Here is a 17,857-nt window from a genome sequence, read left to right on the forward strand (position 1 = left end):
GAAGTACTCAGAAGCTTTTGCCTCCAGGTGTATTTGTTTATAAAAATTAGTTTAAAGAGAAAAATAGACAATTACCTTCTGTTAAGTACAATAATGAAATTTCATGGGCTACAACAATTCTTGTTCCATATAAAAAAAAATAACAAAAGCTCATTGTACCATGGCAATTTTTTTTAAAAACAGGATTCCTGGAACTTGCATTGTTTGTAACAAGAATCTAATATTCAGTTCCCTTGTAAAGCCAACTAACCAATGGTAATGGGAAAAACAGTCACCTATGGAATTTGAACACTGGCTTCCTTTTGTCAAGGCAATGTGGTTGCTATTGGATGCTTCAGATGAGAAACAACAGGTCAACCACCCAAATTTACACCACACTTCTTTACCAGACAGCAAGCAGCCAAGGGATTAGGATGTTTGTGGTTGAACCCGAAGGACCCTTCAGGCCAATCTCTTCGTTTCTGATGGCCATTCAAGCAGTATGCATTTTGACTTTTGAGCAATTGATCCCAACTCTTTCCATCCCCCTATACACGAGCATTGAGAGCTTGAAGAACACAGCAAGAAGTTGCTAAGGAGTCCAGCTTGAAGGACAGACTGGACCCAACCGAATGCACTGACTGTGTCTGAGAAAGTCATGTGCTCAGACCCACTCCGAGCTCGGGCCACAGTAAGCAGGAGCTTTACAGGAGTGAGGCTGCCGAGGGAAGAATTTGAACTTGGGAGAGAACCAGCAGTGGAGGTGAGTGCAAGGAGGAGTGCCACAGGCTGGGAGCACTCTCTGGTTGCTGCATGTTGGAAGACACCAGCATGTCTTACGGTTGCTGGAAAGCAGGTGCCAGGGCGTCATACAGTGCTGTAGTTCCTGGCCACTGTTGCTGATTGCCCAGCTCACCTTGCTGAAGCAAAGGCAGCATCAGTTCCTGCCGGATTTAGCTCAGTTTCTCTGACTCCGGGGCCAGCCCCATCACCAGAAGAAGCAACAAGCAGACACAATGTAGCCATTGTCCCCAATTAGGCACAGTGAGAAGCTGCAATCAATCCCACACTGTCCTTCACGACTTATAATTGCTGCTGTTGCTATTCAAATCACAGCCTGACCATCTCAAAGCAGCAAACACTGATGTCAGATGAATTAAACCCTAAGTTCAGGAGAACTGCTCGAGACCAAGATAATGGCAAATGGTGTCACTACAGCGGGAAGTTAGGCTGACTAACAGTGTAGGTCATGCAATAATGGAGTTGCAAAACGCATGAAACAAAATGGTAACAGCTAAAAGAAAAAAAAAAAAACAGAAATCCAGAATTACAGCTTGGGATTTCAATATTTCCATTTCACTATTGATTGTACAAGATCAATAGACATATGAAAGACTTGATCAGGTCTGTTACCCTAGCGGACTTAGTTAGCATCTATTCTGGCCAATGAGTGCTGATGACACATTCTTCTCACAGATGCATTTATTAAGATAAACAATATATGGAATATTTCACAGAAGAATATCTACAAACGGCCAATAAGCAAATGAGAACATGCTCAAGGAAACAGATTGGAACCATGCAAGATAACAGCAAATGGGTGATGCAACGCAGAGGTGTGGGCTTTCAGCAGGACTTTGATATGTTGTTGATGAAAATTCAAGATGGTGTAGTCACTTTGGAAGACTCCCAGTTTCTGCACAAGTTAAATATTTTCCTGCTGTAGGACTATGACAATGTCATTTCTTTCTTTTTAAAGATTTGTGTATTTATTTGAACGTCAGAGTTACAGAGGGAAAGAGAGAAAGACCTTGCATCTACTGGTTCACTCCCCAGATGGCTGCAGGCAGGAGCCTAGGACTTTGTTCAGGTTTCCCACGTGGTGCAGGGCCCCAGGCACTTAGCTCACCCTCCCTGGCCTTTCTCCGCAGGGAGCCTGAAGTTCCCATGCTGTGCAGTGTCATCGTCCTCTCCTTATCTAACCGGAATCTCCCTCTCCAGCTTCTCTCTCTTGGCCTCCACAAGGCAATGAAGCATGGCTGCTGATGGAATCCAGCCCTTTACACCTGGAGGAGACTCATGGGACCCCACCCCACCCTTGCACTTGAACGTAAGTACTCCTCACACCTGCACATTTCCTGTTTTCCCATTTTCTGTCCCCCACCCCGCAAGAAAGGTTCCCAGGGCCTCTATATGAGAGTGAACTGTGAGAAAAGGTGTGGCTTGCCAGGAACCCAGAGCAGTCCTCTGCCATGTGAGAAATGGGTTCGACTGTAGAGCCTGCTCCTGCCATGTGCAGAGTTTGGCAGAAGGTGGCTTCTTGGAGCCCCAGCCCTTCTGACTGTTGGGGTCGCAACATCTATTGGATGAATGCTAGTTCCCCACCACCACCCTCACTACCAACCCAGAAAGCTGCTAGCTTCCTTCGTGTTCTGGAAAGTGTCTTCACAGAGTGCTGGGACTGAATGCTGCTTCTCTAGGTGGTGAAGGGACTGCTCACTGTGCTTTTGAAGATTAATGTAGCAAGATAGTAATACCAACCATGATACAGGCTTTGGCCTGTTATCTTCATTACACTTTATAATGTTACTGTGAAACTGCTAAGTAAGACTACTGCAAATTAATTAATTAATATTTATTACACTCCTATAAGTCAAGTAGAGCCTTAAAAAGCAGGTAGTGAACTAAAGTAAAATCTTTCTGAGTTGGTCGGATCCAGGCCACTGGAGCTGTAGACGGGCAGCTGGACGAACCTTCGGTTCCAGCAGGACTGCCCATCAGTGAGGCCTAGCATGAGCTAGGGAGCGGAAAGAACTAGCCTAAGACTTCCTGGAGGGCCTGCAGCCCACCGAGGACACGCCTGCAGGACAGCAGCCAGCTCCTTCCGTCTTTATTTCATTGCTTTTCCTTTGGGCCTGTCCAGGGGCTCCTAACTTGTTGTCTGGCCTTTAGTCCCTAGCTGTTCTTTCAGAGGGAAGGAGGGGGCTGGTCAGCGTTCCCGAACAAAGAAGATGCAGAAGTTCCAGACTCAGAGTTGCTCTTGAGCCACCAGGCTCACGCGGGTTCTGTGCTCGCCGCACTGTTCTGCTCGCCTGTCCTTATTTCACGCCGTGTGGCTGGTGGTATAACACAGTTTTTGACTTAATGAATGAGTGGTGAAATTTGCTGTCTGAACATGCCACAGTTGACACGATGTTGTCAGTGTCTTTAATGAAACACCAATATGCTTTAACTAGAGCCTCTCTCACCCGCAGATTTTGTTTCAGAATGATTTGTATTTGATTCTTTAACATGATAACTTCATCAAGGCAGGGAAAGAGGGTTTGGCTACTTTGTAACTGAAAGCCTACACTGTTCCAGCATGGGCGTGCATGTATGTGTGTGTGTAGATGTGTGCGCCCATGTGCACACAGGAGACGTATATAAATATTTACTACACACCATCTGTGCAAACCATATTTCTGGGACTTGTTTAGGTGTTGGGCCGTAACTGCAGCATTCGGTAGAGCATCCCTGAGAGCAGACCCAGGCTCCTCCCCTTGTCAGTTACATAGCGTTGGGAAAGCGCTGAGTGCCCTTCCTTCCTGGCTAATGCCCTTTATGATGAGAGCAACGGCAGCCACCATAACAATGCCAGTCGCACACCTGGCTGGCTTTTCCAGCCACATAAACTGTGCATTTGCAAGCGCTCCAGAAACCATGACACTATCGCCAAAGCCAGGTAGGTACTGCTTCTAGATTTTCTGGTACCATGGATATCCACCTTCTCAGAGAGGAATTGCATCTCAATAAAACATGTCTCTCTCAAGGCTTTAAAAGACAATTATGCCTATGTGTTTACCACTTCGTACCCATAAGATGGTTGTCACACACACATAGACATCTTGTGCAACACTGGTGGAAATCATTATTGTGGGTCTCCAAGTTATTGATGATGGAAGGACCGTAGGTTACAACAGTCCTGTTTTGGGTATAAAGTCTGGCAGAACCGAAGATGAGGACAAAACGCATCATTCAGGACAGCCACAGGTGGTACCACTTGATGCACTATTGGGGATAAGTGGATGTACAGGAGCGACACATTCATCCAGTGAGGTGTTATTCACAACCTTTGTTACAACACGGATGCTCGGTGCAATAAGCCACACAGGATAGACACCACAAAGCCCCATCAGATGAGGTACCTGAAACGGTCAAGTTCATAGAGACAGGAGGTGGACCACAGGCTGCCAGGGATTCAGGGTGGGGGAAATGAAGAGCTAGTGTTCAGTGCAAATAGGCTTTCCATTTGGGGGAATGATAAACCCTGGAGCAGGACACAGGTGACAGACGCACAGCAGTGGGAGTGTACGTAATACCCCAGACATGGTTCTGAGCGGGGGCTAAATTGGTAAATTTCTATTAATGATAAAATTCTTGCATGGTTTTCTTGTTATTTGACCCACTTTGATTTAACTATGGGTGTCTTAAATGTTAAAGTTACTCACCTTAAGAAGCCCCACAGAAAACTGGCAGGCAGTTGGATTTTGAAGCCCAGGTATCTGCAATCAAATCCTCTGCCTGTTTAGGGGTGTGATTTTGACAGTGAACCTCATTCCCAACAAAGAAGTTCACTCCTGGGTTTTACTTGGCCTCGTATCTCTTTTACTTTGTTATTTTTAAAGCTTTATTTATTATTTATTTGAAAGAGTTACAAAGAGGGAGAGACAGAGAGAATAAAGGTCCTCCACCCACTGGCTCACTGTCTAAATGGCTGCAAAGGCTGGAGCGGGGCCGATCGGAACCAGGAGCCAGGAACTTCTTCCGGATCTCCCACGTGGGTGCAGGCGCTCAAGGACTTGGGCCGTCCTCTGCTGCTTTCCCAGGCCACAAGCAGAAGCAGGGACTGGGTGGGCAGTGGAGCAGCCCCACTCGCCTCCAGTAGAGGAGCATTGCTCACTTCTCGGTGTGTCTTCTTCCGGAGCGCTGTCCCAGCAGTGCTGGCTGGGGTCCAATGGCCGGGCGGCACCTGGAGCCTGTCTTTGGCTTCTTCCCTCTCTTTGCCTTCCCAGATGTTCCCCTGCTGTGCCTGCCTCTTCTCAACTTTATTTCCCTTGGCTGGTGTAGAGCCTTGAAGTCTCTAGAGAGGACACAGGCAATTGAAGAATTTCCTCCATCCTTCTTTTCCAGCATGAAAAACCCCGTGACCCCCAAGAAAGCCTCCTAGTTACGTGAAGGCTCTTCCCCATGGCTGAGCTGAGATTGCCATCCCTTCATCATCTTGGCACGTCTTAAACGCTTCCTGTCTGGACTGTAAACAGGTGTCCCCAGCAAAGGTTTGTATTATAATCCTCCTTCAAGGAGCTTGTGTCTACACGCATCTTCTTTCTGATTTTTGCCTAGCTGAACCTCCTGGAGTTGGCCTGGAGTGGCTGCTCTGGGCAGTGCACACCTGCTTTTCCCATGCTGATCTTGGGACACATTATTCTCCATATCTGAGTGTTGCTGCAGGAACCGGAAGCCCTGGGCATCAGTGATGGGAGAAGCAGTTGAACTGCTGTCTGTCCTGTGTGTCCTTGTGCCTACCCTTGAATATAGCCTTCAGTTGCCGGAGAAGGACTGCTTCCCCTGAGCCTGGAATCCGACAGCAAGTTGGTGATGGGCACTCCCTGATCCCTGTGAAGTGCAGGAAGAGTGAGGATGGAGCACAGAGTGAGGACAGAGCCTGGGGCCAGGTCTGGGCCAGCAAGGGTCAGCAGGGGTCAGCAGGTGTCAGGGGAGGGAACAACCAGAACTAATCATTAGGCCAGAAGCAGCTCAGGATGGGATGTGGCAGAGAGCTGCAGGGACACGAGGGATGACCTCAACATTGTTGTGAGGGAGACCCCTCTGGGGATCAGGCCCTGGCCTTGGGAGCAAGAGTCTCCAGGAGACAGACCCCAGGAACTGCGAGAGCCCACCGCTCCCCTCTGCGTTCCCTAGCAAGCCAAAGCCTCCCCACCAGGCCTTTGGCAGTGACTCCTCCCCTTTTCCCTGCATCCACCTGTGTGTGTGGCTGCACAGGGCTTGCTGGCCCACAAGCTCTCCCTGCATTGAATTCTCACCTGCACTTTCTAAGCCAGGTTCAGAAGCATATGCGAGTGACTCCAAAGAGCAGAGACAGCCAGGGGCCAAATGTTGTCCAGGCACTCTGCACAGCCAGGTCCCTCTGCGTGGAGCCTGGTGCTCAGCCGTCCTGTTCCCCACATCCACACTGGATCTTCAAGCCCCAGACCCAAGGTGTCCCCCTGTTCTTCCTGGACACCTGATGGGTCTCCCCACTGCAGGCCGTGAGCACCCCCCACCCATGGTCTTCCAGCCCCAAGCCAGGCAGAGTGCTTTCAAAATGCAAGTGTGGTCAAGGCTCCACCAGCCACTCCCCTCTCTGGCTTCCCACCAGGACTGCAGGGAACCTGCCTCCCCGTATCCCTTCTTCCCACATGTTCCCCACAAGCCGCCTCTGTCCCTCAGCTTCCCCTGGTTCTTCCCTGGCCCCGCAGGTCTTTTTCCTGGGGTGCTCTGAGCCCCACTCTCAAAGCTGGCTTAAACTAGGAGCTGGGGCATGTGTTCCTCAAGCTGCCGGCTTCTCTCCAGCTCCTCACTGAGTCTTGTCACTCTTGCCTCCTTCCTGCCCTGGAACTGCATCACAAGACCAGGGCTTCCCAGGGGAGTGTTTCTGCTCCCTCTTGTCTCTCCAGGGCCCAGGACAACAGCAGTATAAATTAATGAATTCTTCATTATTAATTTAGAGCCGTCAAGCGGCACCTTGCGAGTGGGCTATGTCAGTGTGGAATCCTCTGCCAAGCTCCTATGAAATTTTAAACAGATCTTTTACTAAAATTTTGGGGGAAAGGTCGTAATGAGAGCCACATGGGGGGTCCGTTTTGCATGTATTTGCAAAAAGAAAGGCGTAGGTAAAACGGCAGGCTCTGGGAAAAATTCCCAGCCAATGAAGGTGAACCCAAGGTTAACAACATTCCATAGTCATTTTCCTCCAGGAGCGTTGCTGAGCAGCAAAGGAACTTGTGAGGGTGTGGCACCTCTGCATCAGGGACTCTGAGCTTGTAGTAACGTTGACAGAAGAGAAATAAGCTTCCCCAGAGAAGCTGAATGAGGCAGTAAGTGCGGCCACCGCTCTGGCACATTTGGATTTGATTCTAAGATGGCGCGACACGGGCGGGCGCGGAGTTGGTTGCGTCTATCATTAGGGTTCTAATGAGAAGACAGCACACTCACACATCACCTGAGAGCCAGCGGACCGCTGGGAGAAGCAAAGAACAGAGTCATCATCATCAACCAAGCCTATTTTCCCTTGCTGCAAAATTGAGGAATTGTTTCCACCGCAAGTCAGAAGAAAACCTGTTTGCATTTGTCAGCAAAATGATCCCATTTTACACCATTAACATTTGGCAGCACGGAGCACTGTCCATTAGCTAATCTGCAGATGCCCCAGCTGCAGCTTCGGGAAAACGAGGAGCATGGCGGCATGCCCAGGTGTGTGCCTGGACCGCGACTTGGGCAAGGTGGGGAGAGGGGAGAGACTCCTGTCAGCGGGGCAGCAGTGGGTGACTCAGCGCCGGGAGGTGCTGGATGGCAGAACGGGCTCAGGCAGGCCCTGTTGGCACTGAGAGTCCACCACGGGCGGTCAGAACACTGGAAGGTCACGGCAGCCAAAAAATGAACGCCCCTCATTCGCCTCCTGTCCAAGGATGGGGAGCTCTGGGTACTGCCTCCTGCATCCCTTCCTGGCCCCAGGGCAGCTGGCAGGTTGCCTTCTCTGTCCTGGTTTTGTCCTGGGGATGTCGCCTGTGGCTGCGCCCTGGCCTTTCAAACCTGCTGGGTGGAGTCTAGCCAGGGCTTTTCCAGCTTCACCTGCTCTCAGTTTCCAGCTGTCCTTCCTGCCCCAAGCTAGTTCATTACTTGGAGCTATGGTTCCCAGCCTGGCGGGCCCAGACTCAGGACCCTGGGCTTTGTTTCCAGAGCAACCAACCTGTGCATTCTGAGGAATACACCTGCCTGGGCTTGGGGCTGATGGAGCTGAGAAAGCAGTGGGGGAAGCCCTGAGCACAGAGGCTGCTTCTGGTGGCTTGTTAGGAATGATGCAGCTGGGCCCATCTGTGTGGCACAGTGGGCTAAGACACTACCCATGGGGCCTGGCATGATAGCCTAGTGGCTAAAGTCCTCACGTTGTGTGTGCTGGGAAGCCACATGGGCCCTGGTTTGTGTCCTGGTTACTCCACTTCCCACCCAACTCCCTGCTTGTAGCTTGGAAAAGCAGTCAAGGACTGCCCAAAGCCTTGGGACCCTGCACCTGCATAGAGACCAAGAGGAAGTTCCTGGCTTCTGGCTTTGGATTGGCTTAGCTCTGGCTGTTCCGGCCAGTTGGGGAGTGAGCCTGTAGTTGGAAGATCTTTCTCTCTGTGTCTGCTTCTCTCTGTAAATCTGCCTTTCCAATAAAAGAAATTTTTGAAAGAAAAAAGACACTACCTGTGGTGCCTGCGTCTCGTGTGGGCACGAATTCAAGTCCTGGCTGCTCCTCTTCGGATCCAGCTGCCTGTTGATGCTCCCGGAGAAGCAGCAGAGGATGGTCCAAGTCCTTGGGTCCCTGGCACCCACATGAACAATCTGGATACATTCCAGGCTCAGCCCCAGCCAAGGCAGCCATTTAGGGAGTGAACCAGTATACAGAGGCTCCGGAGGAACCACTCGCCCCGCTCTCATTCACTCCAGGTCAGTGCCCGATCCCAGCCAGGCAACAGTTCCTCCTGCCTCTGGCCGTGTGCTCATGAGATTTCCCCAGTCCACCCTCGTCCTCACAGTCTAACCGAATTCTTACAGTATGTTCTCTGTTGGAAGCACCAACGCAGCTCCTTTCCCGCATGGATCCTCCCGGTCTCTGGGCATCCCCAGCTCCTCGGCTGGTCTTCACCGAGTGTCTGTGCTACCCAGAACTCTGCCCCACGAGTTTCATGGGAATCACCCTGTGAGAAGGTACAACTGACCCCTCAGGGTCACCTAGGGTGTCCACTGAGCAGGAGCCCTGGTTGGTGGTGGAGAGCCCAATTGGCAAGTCATGTCTACCGCCAGGGATGCCTACCACCTGCCATGCCCACTGCATGGCGAGGGACTTTCCACTGGCTGGATGACATCTTCAGCCTGAACGTTTCCCAATGCTCTTCTGTTGGTCCTTGGAGCTGGGCTTAGCAGGACAGGAAATCTCCTTCCTTAAATCTTGAGGCAGCCTCCCTTTCCAGCAGGTGTACTCAGACAGGAAGTCTTGCCTGGTAGCACCACGGCACCACTGCCAGGGAGTACACTGGGCTGGCCTGGCCATGATGGTGTGGGCCCCTGAGCAGGTCCCCGTGCTGTGCACTCCAGCCCCTTTCAGGACCCCACGGAGCTTTCTGGAAGCCTCTCGGAGAGGCAGAGCCTCAGAGCGCTGGGGAGGGCCCCGCCTGGGGAGCAGGTATCATCTGCAGTGCTGGCTGCTAGGGTCCCCCAACCTTTTGTCTGAGGATGACCCTGGAGGACAAGAGATTTCCTCTACTCTGCAAGACTGCTCAATTTCCCTCCCTCATGTGCAGGTCTGATTTTACAGGTTGTTGTTAGCCTAGGAAAACCCCTCTGGAGTCTGATATTAATGGCCTGCAAATGGAAAGTGGCATCTTAGAATGAGTAGCTAAGTAATATTTTGCTAGCCTTTTACGTTTTGGGGTTGTAAAGGAGGATTGCTACGCAGTTGTGTCTCTCCCTCCCTCTTGGAGTGCCAAGACAAAGCGTTTTAGGGACGAAGGAAACTGAACTGAGAGGGGTAGAACATGGAAGCCCAGTGATCACGCCCTTGGGTCTTTTGGGACCTTGTCTGCCAGGAGACCCCAGTCTCTGCATCTCACCCACTCACTCCTGTCCACATTGCGCCCTGTGTTATCTAACACTCATGTTGCCCCTTGCATCCATAAGCTCAGAACTCGGCATCCCTCAGATCTTTCCCCAAAGACCGGTTCCCTTAGGGCAGTGCCCTGGCCGTTGGGCAGAGTGTTTCACCCACAGTGTGCTATTCTGAGCAACCCAGGCTGACAGATGGCATTCGATCCACTTTCTTGGTGCCCAGCCTGTGAGTCTGCAGCAGCCTAGCCCAGGACTCAGCAGCCTCAGCCCAGCGCCCAGCAGCTTCACCCAGGGTCGGGTAGCCTCACCCAGGGTCGCACAGCCTCGCCCAGGGCCCGGCAGCCTCGCCCAGGGTCCAGCAGCCCCTGGGCTAGTTTCTGTGCTGTCACCATCCAGTGCGGAATGACAGGACGCGTGCTTGGGCTTCCTGAGCCCACTAGAAGTCTTGTCCTATGAGTGTATGTGTCCTCAGTGTCCCTGCCTCAGGATCACAGCCCCCAAGCAGGACAACTGACCTCAAACAGCTCTGGAAAGTTGCCTTGCATTGGCTTATTAAAATACATGAACATAATAACATAAATGATCGCATTAAAAATCTAGTAGCTGGCACAGAAGTCCTCGCTCTGAGACTTACTCAGAAACTGGCCTTGAAACTCACCATAACCACAGTTCGAGCTTTAAGCCAATCCTGCAGTCCGGGGTGGCCTAAGCAACAGAATGATGTGGTGTGCTGAGCAACCATGATGATTCTCACCTGGAATTCCAGCTCCCAACCACAATTCCTGGATTGGGAGTCCCACAAACTGGAACGCCCACTGGATCCTACTGGGATGCAGAAAGCTGGATGTGCCAGGCCATTGCTGGGCCCCCCAGGATGGACAGCAGGCATGGTTGTCCACTTGGCCGGTGCCCATGGTTTTCTAGGGTTCTGCTGAGTCAGCCGTGCCCACGTAGACTCCCTCCGTGCCCGCCGCCCTGCTCCCCACAGCCCACCCCGCCCGTCCCCAGCGTCTCTTCCACACACACTTCAAGCTTTATTTCACCCACTTAATGCACTCTGCTCTGTGCTCAGGTACTTAAAATCTCCCATTACTATCACTCTGGCTCTTTTACGGCTTTTTTTATTTGCTCTATCATTTCACAGTCCAGTCGTTCCTCTCGGTCAGGTGGACTATAAACTACTTCGATAACAAGTTCACACTGGGGGCCGGTGGCAGGCGCCATCCATAACGTCTGCAGACTCTTCCATTACCAGCAGGCCCCAAATCAGTGCCTTCAATAAGCCGTGGGCTCCTTCCACCCCAAGCCCAGACTCTGAGGGTCTCTCCTTCCATGCTAACAATTTTTCTTTTTAAATAATCAAGCCTTTTCCACCTTTGCTTTTTAATTACCCCTCTTCTCTAAAGGTATTCTAATCTATCGCATGCATGTAATAAAATTTCTCTCTACATTAGCCTTCATAAAAATGAAATAAAATTGGCCTCCGTGGAATGTCATTAGCATGCCTCCTGTGTCTCCACCCTCCAATCACACCTCCCCAGACGCTGGCCCCAGGTGGGCGGGGCCCTGGCTGCCCATGGGTCCCACTCACCTGATCTCTAACCTTGACCTTGTCTGGGCTTCACCTGCCCATTTAGCTGTGATCTGGGGGTGATCTGGCCTGCTCTCAGACTCTGCTGCCCCAACCAGCCAAGGACTAGATCTCTCAGGCCTCTAGGGTTGAACCGGATCTCACTCCCCACAGACACCCACGGTCCTGTTCCCTGACCAGCGCACGTGAGAAGGGCCAGCGCATCCAAGCACAGCGAGAAGGGGCCCAGAAATTGAGCGGTGGCCACGAGAACAGTCGGTTCTCACACTGGGCCCCACCCCGCCGAGCTACAGTGGCAGCTGGCGTTCTGCCGGGGAGTTGTCCACTCACACCCGCGCCCTTGTTCTGCACGCAGCTGGGAACTTCTCCTCTGCACGTATCCAAGCAAACATGCTCATCTAATGCTGAGACTTCTTCCATCTTATTTCCCCTGAGATTTTGATTATTTTTTAAGAAAATTACTTATTTATTGTAATGGCAGAGATACACAGAGAGACTGAGCAAGCTTGCATCCTCTGCCCTACTCTGCAGACGGCCCCAACAGCCAGGTCTGAACTGGGCTTGGAGCCCCCTCCGGGTTTCCCACATGGGTGGCAGTGGTCCCAGCACATGGGCTGCTTTTTTAAGTACGTTAAGATGGAGCTGGATCACAAATGGAACTGCTGGGCTTGAACCAGCCCTTTGCTGTGGAATGCCAGCATTACAGACGGTGGCTTAACCCACTGCATCACAACACCAGTTCCTATTCTTTCTTTCTTTTTAAATAAAAAACATTTTAAAAATATAAATAGATACACGGCATGACGGCTCAATGGCTAAATCCTTGCTTTGCATGTACCAGTATCCCATATGGGCTTTGGTTCGTGTTCCAGCTCCACTTCCCATCCAGCTCCCTGTTTGTGGCCTGGGAAAGCAGTTGAGGACAACCCAAAGCCTTGGGATCCTAAACCTGCGTGGGAGACCTGGAAGAAGCTCCTGGCCCCTGGCTTCAGATTGGCTCAGCTCCGACCATTGCAGCCATTTGGGGAGTGAACCAGCAGATGGAGGATCTTTCTCTCTGTGTCTCTTTCTCTGTAAATCTGCCTTTCCAATAAAAATTATAAAAATCTTAAAAATTTTTGAAAATAAAATATAAGTATATAGTTCATCAATGGGGCATGAAATCTACTCACTGCCCCAGGTACCCATCTTTATTAACAATGCACTCCTATCCAGTTTGAAACATGATACAAAGTGGCTTCTAGAAGCCAGTACACAGACAGCACCATCTTTGAGGCAATAAAAAGGCATCATTAACTGTTCAGCGCGATGAGAACCTGACACAAGGCCCATGTGCAGGGAGACCCAGGTGACTGGCCATAACAGTCTCAACCACTGCCCAACACCCGTCCCAATTTTCCCTGGCTTGTCTTCTGCACACTCCTTCCAGGACCTACCACTTGCCTGCAACTCACACTCCTGGCCTCACCTGATCTGGAAGCACTGTCTGCCCTGGCCATGGGGCAGCTCTGACCAGCCGCTTGCATCTGCTGAAGCTGTGTCACCTGGCAGGGCTCAGGTTCCTCTCCTGTTGCCCCTGTGGTCCTGAGCAGGCCTGATTGAATCCTTAACCATTGTTTGGCCATTGAGTACCCACTCATCCCCTCTTCATCAGGGCTACCAGTTCTCCACATTGCTCCTTATCGCAAAGGCACTGTGACATATGCATTGAAAAGTGAATGAGCCATGCAGCGATGGAGACGTTCACGGACAACTGGCAGAAGCCCTGGCACATCAGACCCTGAACATCTGCCAACATAGAGCCCAAGTCTGTCGATCTCCAAGGTCTGCCCCCAACACGCTCGGGTCTCCTGGATGTGATGTGACTTCCTGCGTTGTTCTCAGGCTACTGCCCAGACTGGATCCCATGAGGATGGCACTTTCTGGAGTTGTGCCCTCCCACTTCTACTACCATGCCCTGCAAAGGCTCCCAGGCAGCCAAGAAGTCTGATTCCTGCAAATCCACAAGGTTGGATATGCCTCAGGGCCCTGACACCTACGACAAAGGGAGTATCTTGCTAGAGCATTGCTGGCCAACCCTTGGTGGACAGACACAGGGCTCAGAACAGCACCCAACCTCACTCTCTTCCCAGGTTGCGACAGCTGTCTCTACCCTGGCAAGAGCGATGGAACAGTCCCTGAGAGTCACGCTTGGCTTCCTTAGAATGCCCATTCAATAGGTTGTTTTGATGGAAACATCACAAATCCATTTTGTGAAAAGCCAAAGATATTTGCACCCAAGAATTCGATAATAGGACATGAGACTCAGGGAAAGAAATAATCAAATTGTCCATCCAGAGTGGAGTTGAGATTGTCATAAACATTGATCCTTCATTGCGGGGAACAGAAATAATAAACAGTTGCTGAAATTGCATAGCTGCAGAGACTTCATTCTCTAATTGTCACAAAGCATTAAACATCAACTATTTATTTTGCAGCCGAAGAAGCAAAAACAGACTTCCGCGCATCCCTTCGCCAGAGGTTGGCCCTAATTGTCATGCATAGATTGCAACAGAGGTTACTGAGAAAAATTGTTTGCATTTATTAATCAAAAGGAGTCAAAGGCACAGAAAGATATTATCAAGGCTCCCTTGGGGCAGGGGGAGGCTGACAAGGAACATTCCTGATGAAGTGTTTGCCGAGTGTTTGCAATCTGTTGGAAGCCTTTTTTTCTTTGCAGGTGCAAACGTTCTCTCTGAAAGAGCAGAGAAACAATTGGAAATTAAGCAGAGTAAACATCGTGATGCAGGTTTCAATCTTCCATTTTTTAAGACAATGGGAGAGGTCTAATTAATTTCAAAGCAATATTTGTGCTCTTTCGAAATCCATTTGTGCACACCAGCAAGTCATTGGCTGCGTGGGAAGCACTGCTTCTCTCCACACCGCCCCCCTATCTTGACCCTTTTGCTTTTTAAAAATGGGAAAGTTGAACTACTCTTGAGATGTCTTTCACATCGAAGAGCGCATGCATAGATAATGACCCTGCTCTGCCTGTTTGATTAGTAGAATCAGTCAGTGCTGCTCGGGGAAGGCCGGGTGGTAGGAACCAGATGAAAGTATAAATGCTTCCTTCTGGTCAAGGCAAGGCGCAAATAGAGTCATAATACAGTTTGCTTCTGAATAATGCATTTTTGTAGACTCATTGTAGTGCCGTAAGTAGGAGGATTTTCTTTAATTACTTCACCCCATCCCCCCTCCATTTTAGCTTTACGCTCAATTCCACTCAAGATAAATTAAATGAAAATGCAGCCAGCGTCTCTTATTTGGCTCAACATTTGGACAGTAGGAATGTATTCCCTTTTATATTTTGCTTAAAAACCCTGTCTAGTTTTTGGACATTATACTCAACCATTGAGACATAAATAACTTTCTCCTGTAAGCTGTGTTAATTTTCTCTATCTTGGATGGGAGATTGACTTTCTTAAACAGTGCCCAAGGTCCCTCATGTTTACAAACATGCACCTCTTAGCTGTGCCCCATAAAGAGGCACAATATAGCATGAATTCTACGATCATTCATGTTTTTTTGGTAAATAACAGTTATGCTTGAGATTTTCTTGGAAGATATTCATTAAGAGACAACAAGTCATTTAATAGCTTGTCCCTTTTTTCCAGCACAATATGACTATACATAATGATTTGGTTTGTGTTTAAGCCTCAGTCTGTGTGGCTCCCGGAGGCAGGCAGTGCGCTGTCTGCTAGGGAAGAGCGTTGGCTTTGCCTGAGCACTGCCTCCCGAAAGCCTCAGCAGTGTCGGGTGCTTGCTCTGTGCCAAGCTGTGTGCAGCAGGACGGGCTCTGGTGAGCCATGCATCTAGTCAGTGCCCGCTCCCTTAGAGGACACGGAATGTCTGGGCTGCATCCAGGATGAGCCGGTGACCAGCAGGTCCTGTGGGGGATGCAGTGTGGGAATGTGCCACCAAAAGCTCACCCTCCTGGCTCAGCTCTTCCTTCCACAACCAAGTTAGGAATGGCAGTGACTTGTTCTTCAATTGCCATTGACCACTTCGCAGAGTGTTTTTAAAAGCATGATCAGAAGAAAACCATCAATATTTTATTTGGGTGACTCTAAAGAAGTAAGACAGGAATACTACCATGTCCCCAACTCCTCCCATAAAGTGCTGAAAAAAATGACAGGAGAAATTGACATTATAAGTCACTCCCAAAAACATCAATAATGAGGAACCATTGAAGCAGCCCAGAGACTGCCTGGAACAATACCCAGAGGCTGGTCCAGACCCAAGGTGCTTCAAAATGGTCATGGAGGGCCTGGTACAGTAGCCTAGTGGCTAGGGTCATTGCTTTGCATGTGCGGGGATCCCATATGGGCGCTGGTTTGTGTCCCAGCTGTTCCACTTTCATTCTAGCTCCCTGCTTGTGGCCTGGGAAGGTAGTTGAGGACGGCCCACAGCCTTAGGAATCTGCACCTGCATGGGAGACCCAGAAGAAACCCCTGGCTCCTGGCTTTAGATTGGCTCAGCTCCAGCTGTTGCAGCTGCTTTGGGAGTGAACCAGCTGATGGAAGATCTTTCTCTTTGTCTCTCCTTATCTCCGTAAAATCTGCCTTTCCAATAAAATAAAGTGAATATTTACCAAAAAATGTCCATAGAAAAGTGGAATTAAAAGTTTCTTTAGGACCATAAGTGTTTGAAATCTATGCATTTTTTGTTACATTATTATTTTGAATTTTTGAATTTTGTGGTACAATTTACCAGGATTCCTCACCCCCAGATTTTCCTTTTTTAAAAAATTTTACTTCTTTTCATTATTGTCATTTTATGATGTAGTTCCATATGCCCTGGGATTTCCCTTATCCCCTCCCCAACTCCCTCCCTCTCACTGAGGTCCCCTGTATCATTAATATAGTATAGTTCTTCATACACAGTCATATGCCCTTCTTTGCGGGCATGGACAACGGCAGAGAGTCCAGCATCCTATTGTCGAGATATAGTAATCAGTTTCACTGGGAGTCCATCTTTGTCTGGAAGTAGAGATGCATATTGCATTGTATCCTCACATCTGGATATGTTAGTCTCCATTTCATAGTTACTGTACATCCCCTTAAATGAAAAGCCACAGAAGAAAATCAACAACAGGAAGAAAAGTAGAAATTTACATTGCCATGAAGTTAAATAACATTCTGCTAGATATGATAGTCTCCATTACACAGTTACTGTACATCCCCTTAAATGAAAAGCCACAAAACAAAATAAAGAAGAAGAAAAAAAAAGAAATTAACAACATAAATAACATGCTACTGAATGACTAATGTGTCAATGAAGAAATGAAAAAGAAAATCAAGAACCCTCTTGAAGAAAATGATGCTACTGTATGATCTATGAGTCATTGAAGAATTTAATCAGAAGAAAGTGTTTTGAAAAGCTGAAACTAATTATAAAATCAAAATCCATGAGATAGAGTTTCCACTGATCTTGGTTGGTGAGATATGTATTCTGTAGGCAACAAATAGATAAGCCTTGTTATTTAATCCAGTCTACTAATCCATGACATTTGATTGATGAGTTTAAGCCATTTACATTCAGGGTTAATATGAATGGGTGGTAATTCGGTCCTGTCATTTTAGCAATGGATTGTTCATTGATTTTAGTCTTCTGTTGTTATTTTACTGGGATGTTCTTCACATTTACCTTTGATTTTGGTGGGCGCTATTTTCTCTGTCAAGAAAACATCTTGAAGTATCATGTGTAGGGCAGGTTTGAAAGAGGCATATTCTTTTAATTTTTCTTTACTGTGGAAGAATTTTATTTCATTTTGAACGACAAAGGAAAGTTTTGCTGGGTATGTTATCATGGACCGACAATTTTCTGCATTTAGAATCTGGAATATGTCGCTGCATTGTCTTCTGGCCTGTGGAGTTTTCTGTGAGAGATTTCCTATGAGTTTAATTGGCATTCCTTTATATGTCAGTTGATCTTTTTTCACATGTATATTTAAGGATCTTTTTCTTATGTTTGATTGAACAGAGCTTGATTATCATGTGTTGTGGTGAAGATCACTTTTGGTCAAGGCTGTTGGGAGTTCTGTGCTCCTCCTGGATCTTGTTTCGCAATTCTTTCTCGAGAGTAGGGAAATTTTCCCTTATTATTTCATTAAACACATTTGTAAACCCAGCTTCTGTTTCTGCACCTTCTGGGACTCCCATAACTCTTATATTTGGCCTTTTAATAGTGCCTTTCAATTCTTGAATATTTTTTTTTTTTACTTGATCCAGCTCTGATTCCAGTTTTTTGCTTGTTTCCCCCCGGTGACTGAAAATATCTTCCAATTCTGAGATTCTTTCTTCTGCCTTATTCATTCTATTTTGGAGACTCTCCACTGCACTT

The sequence above is a fragment of the Ochotona princeps genome, chromosome 13, assembly GCF_030435755.1.
Source record: "Ochotona princeps isolate mOchPri1 chromosome 13, mOchPri1.hap1, whole genome shotgun sequence".
Taxonomy (NCBI): Eukaryota; Metazoa; Chordata; class Mammalia; order Lagomorpha; family Ochotonidae; genus Ochotona; species Ochotona princeps.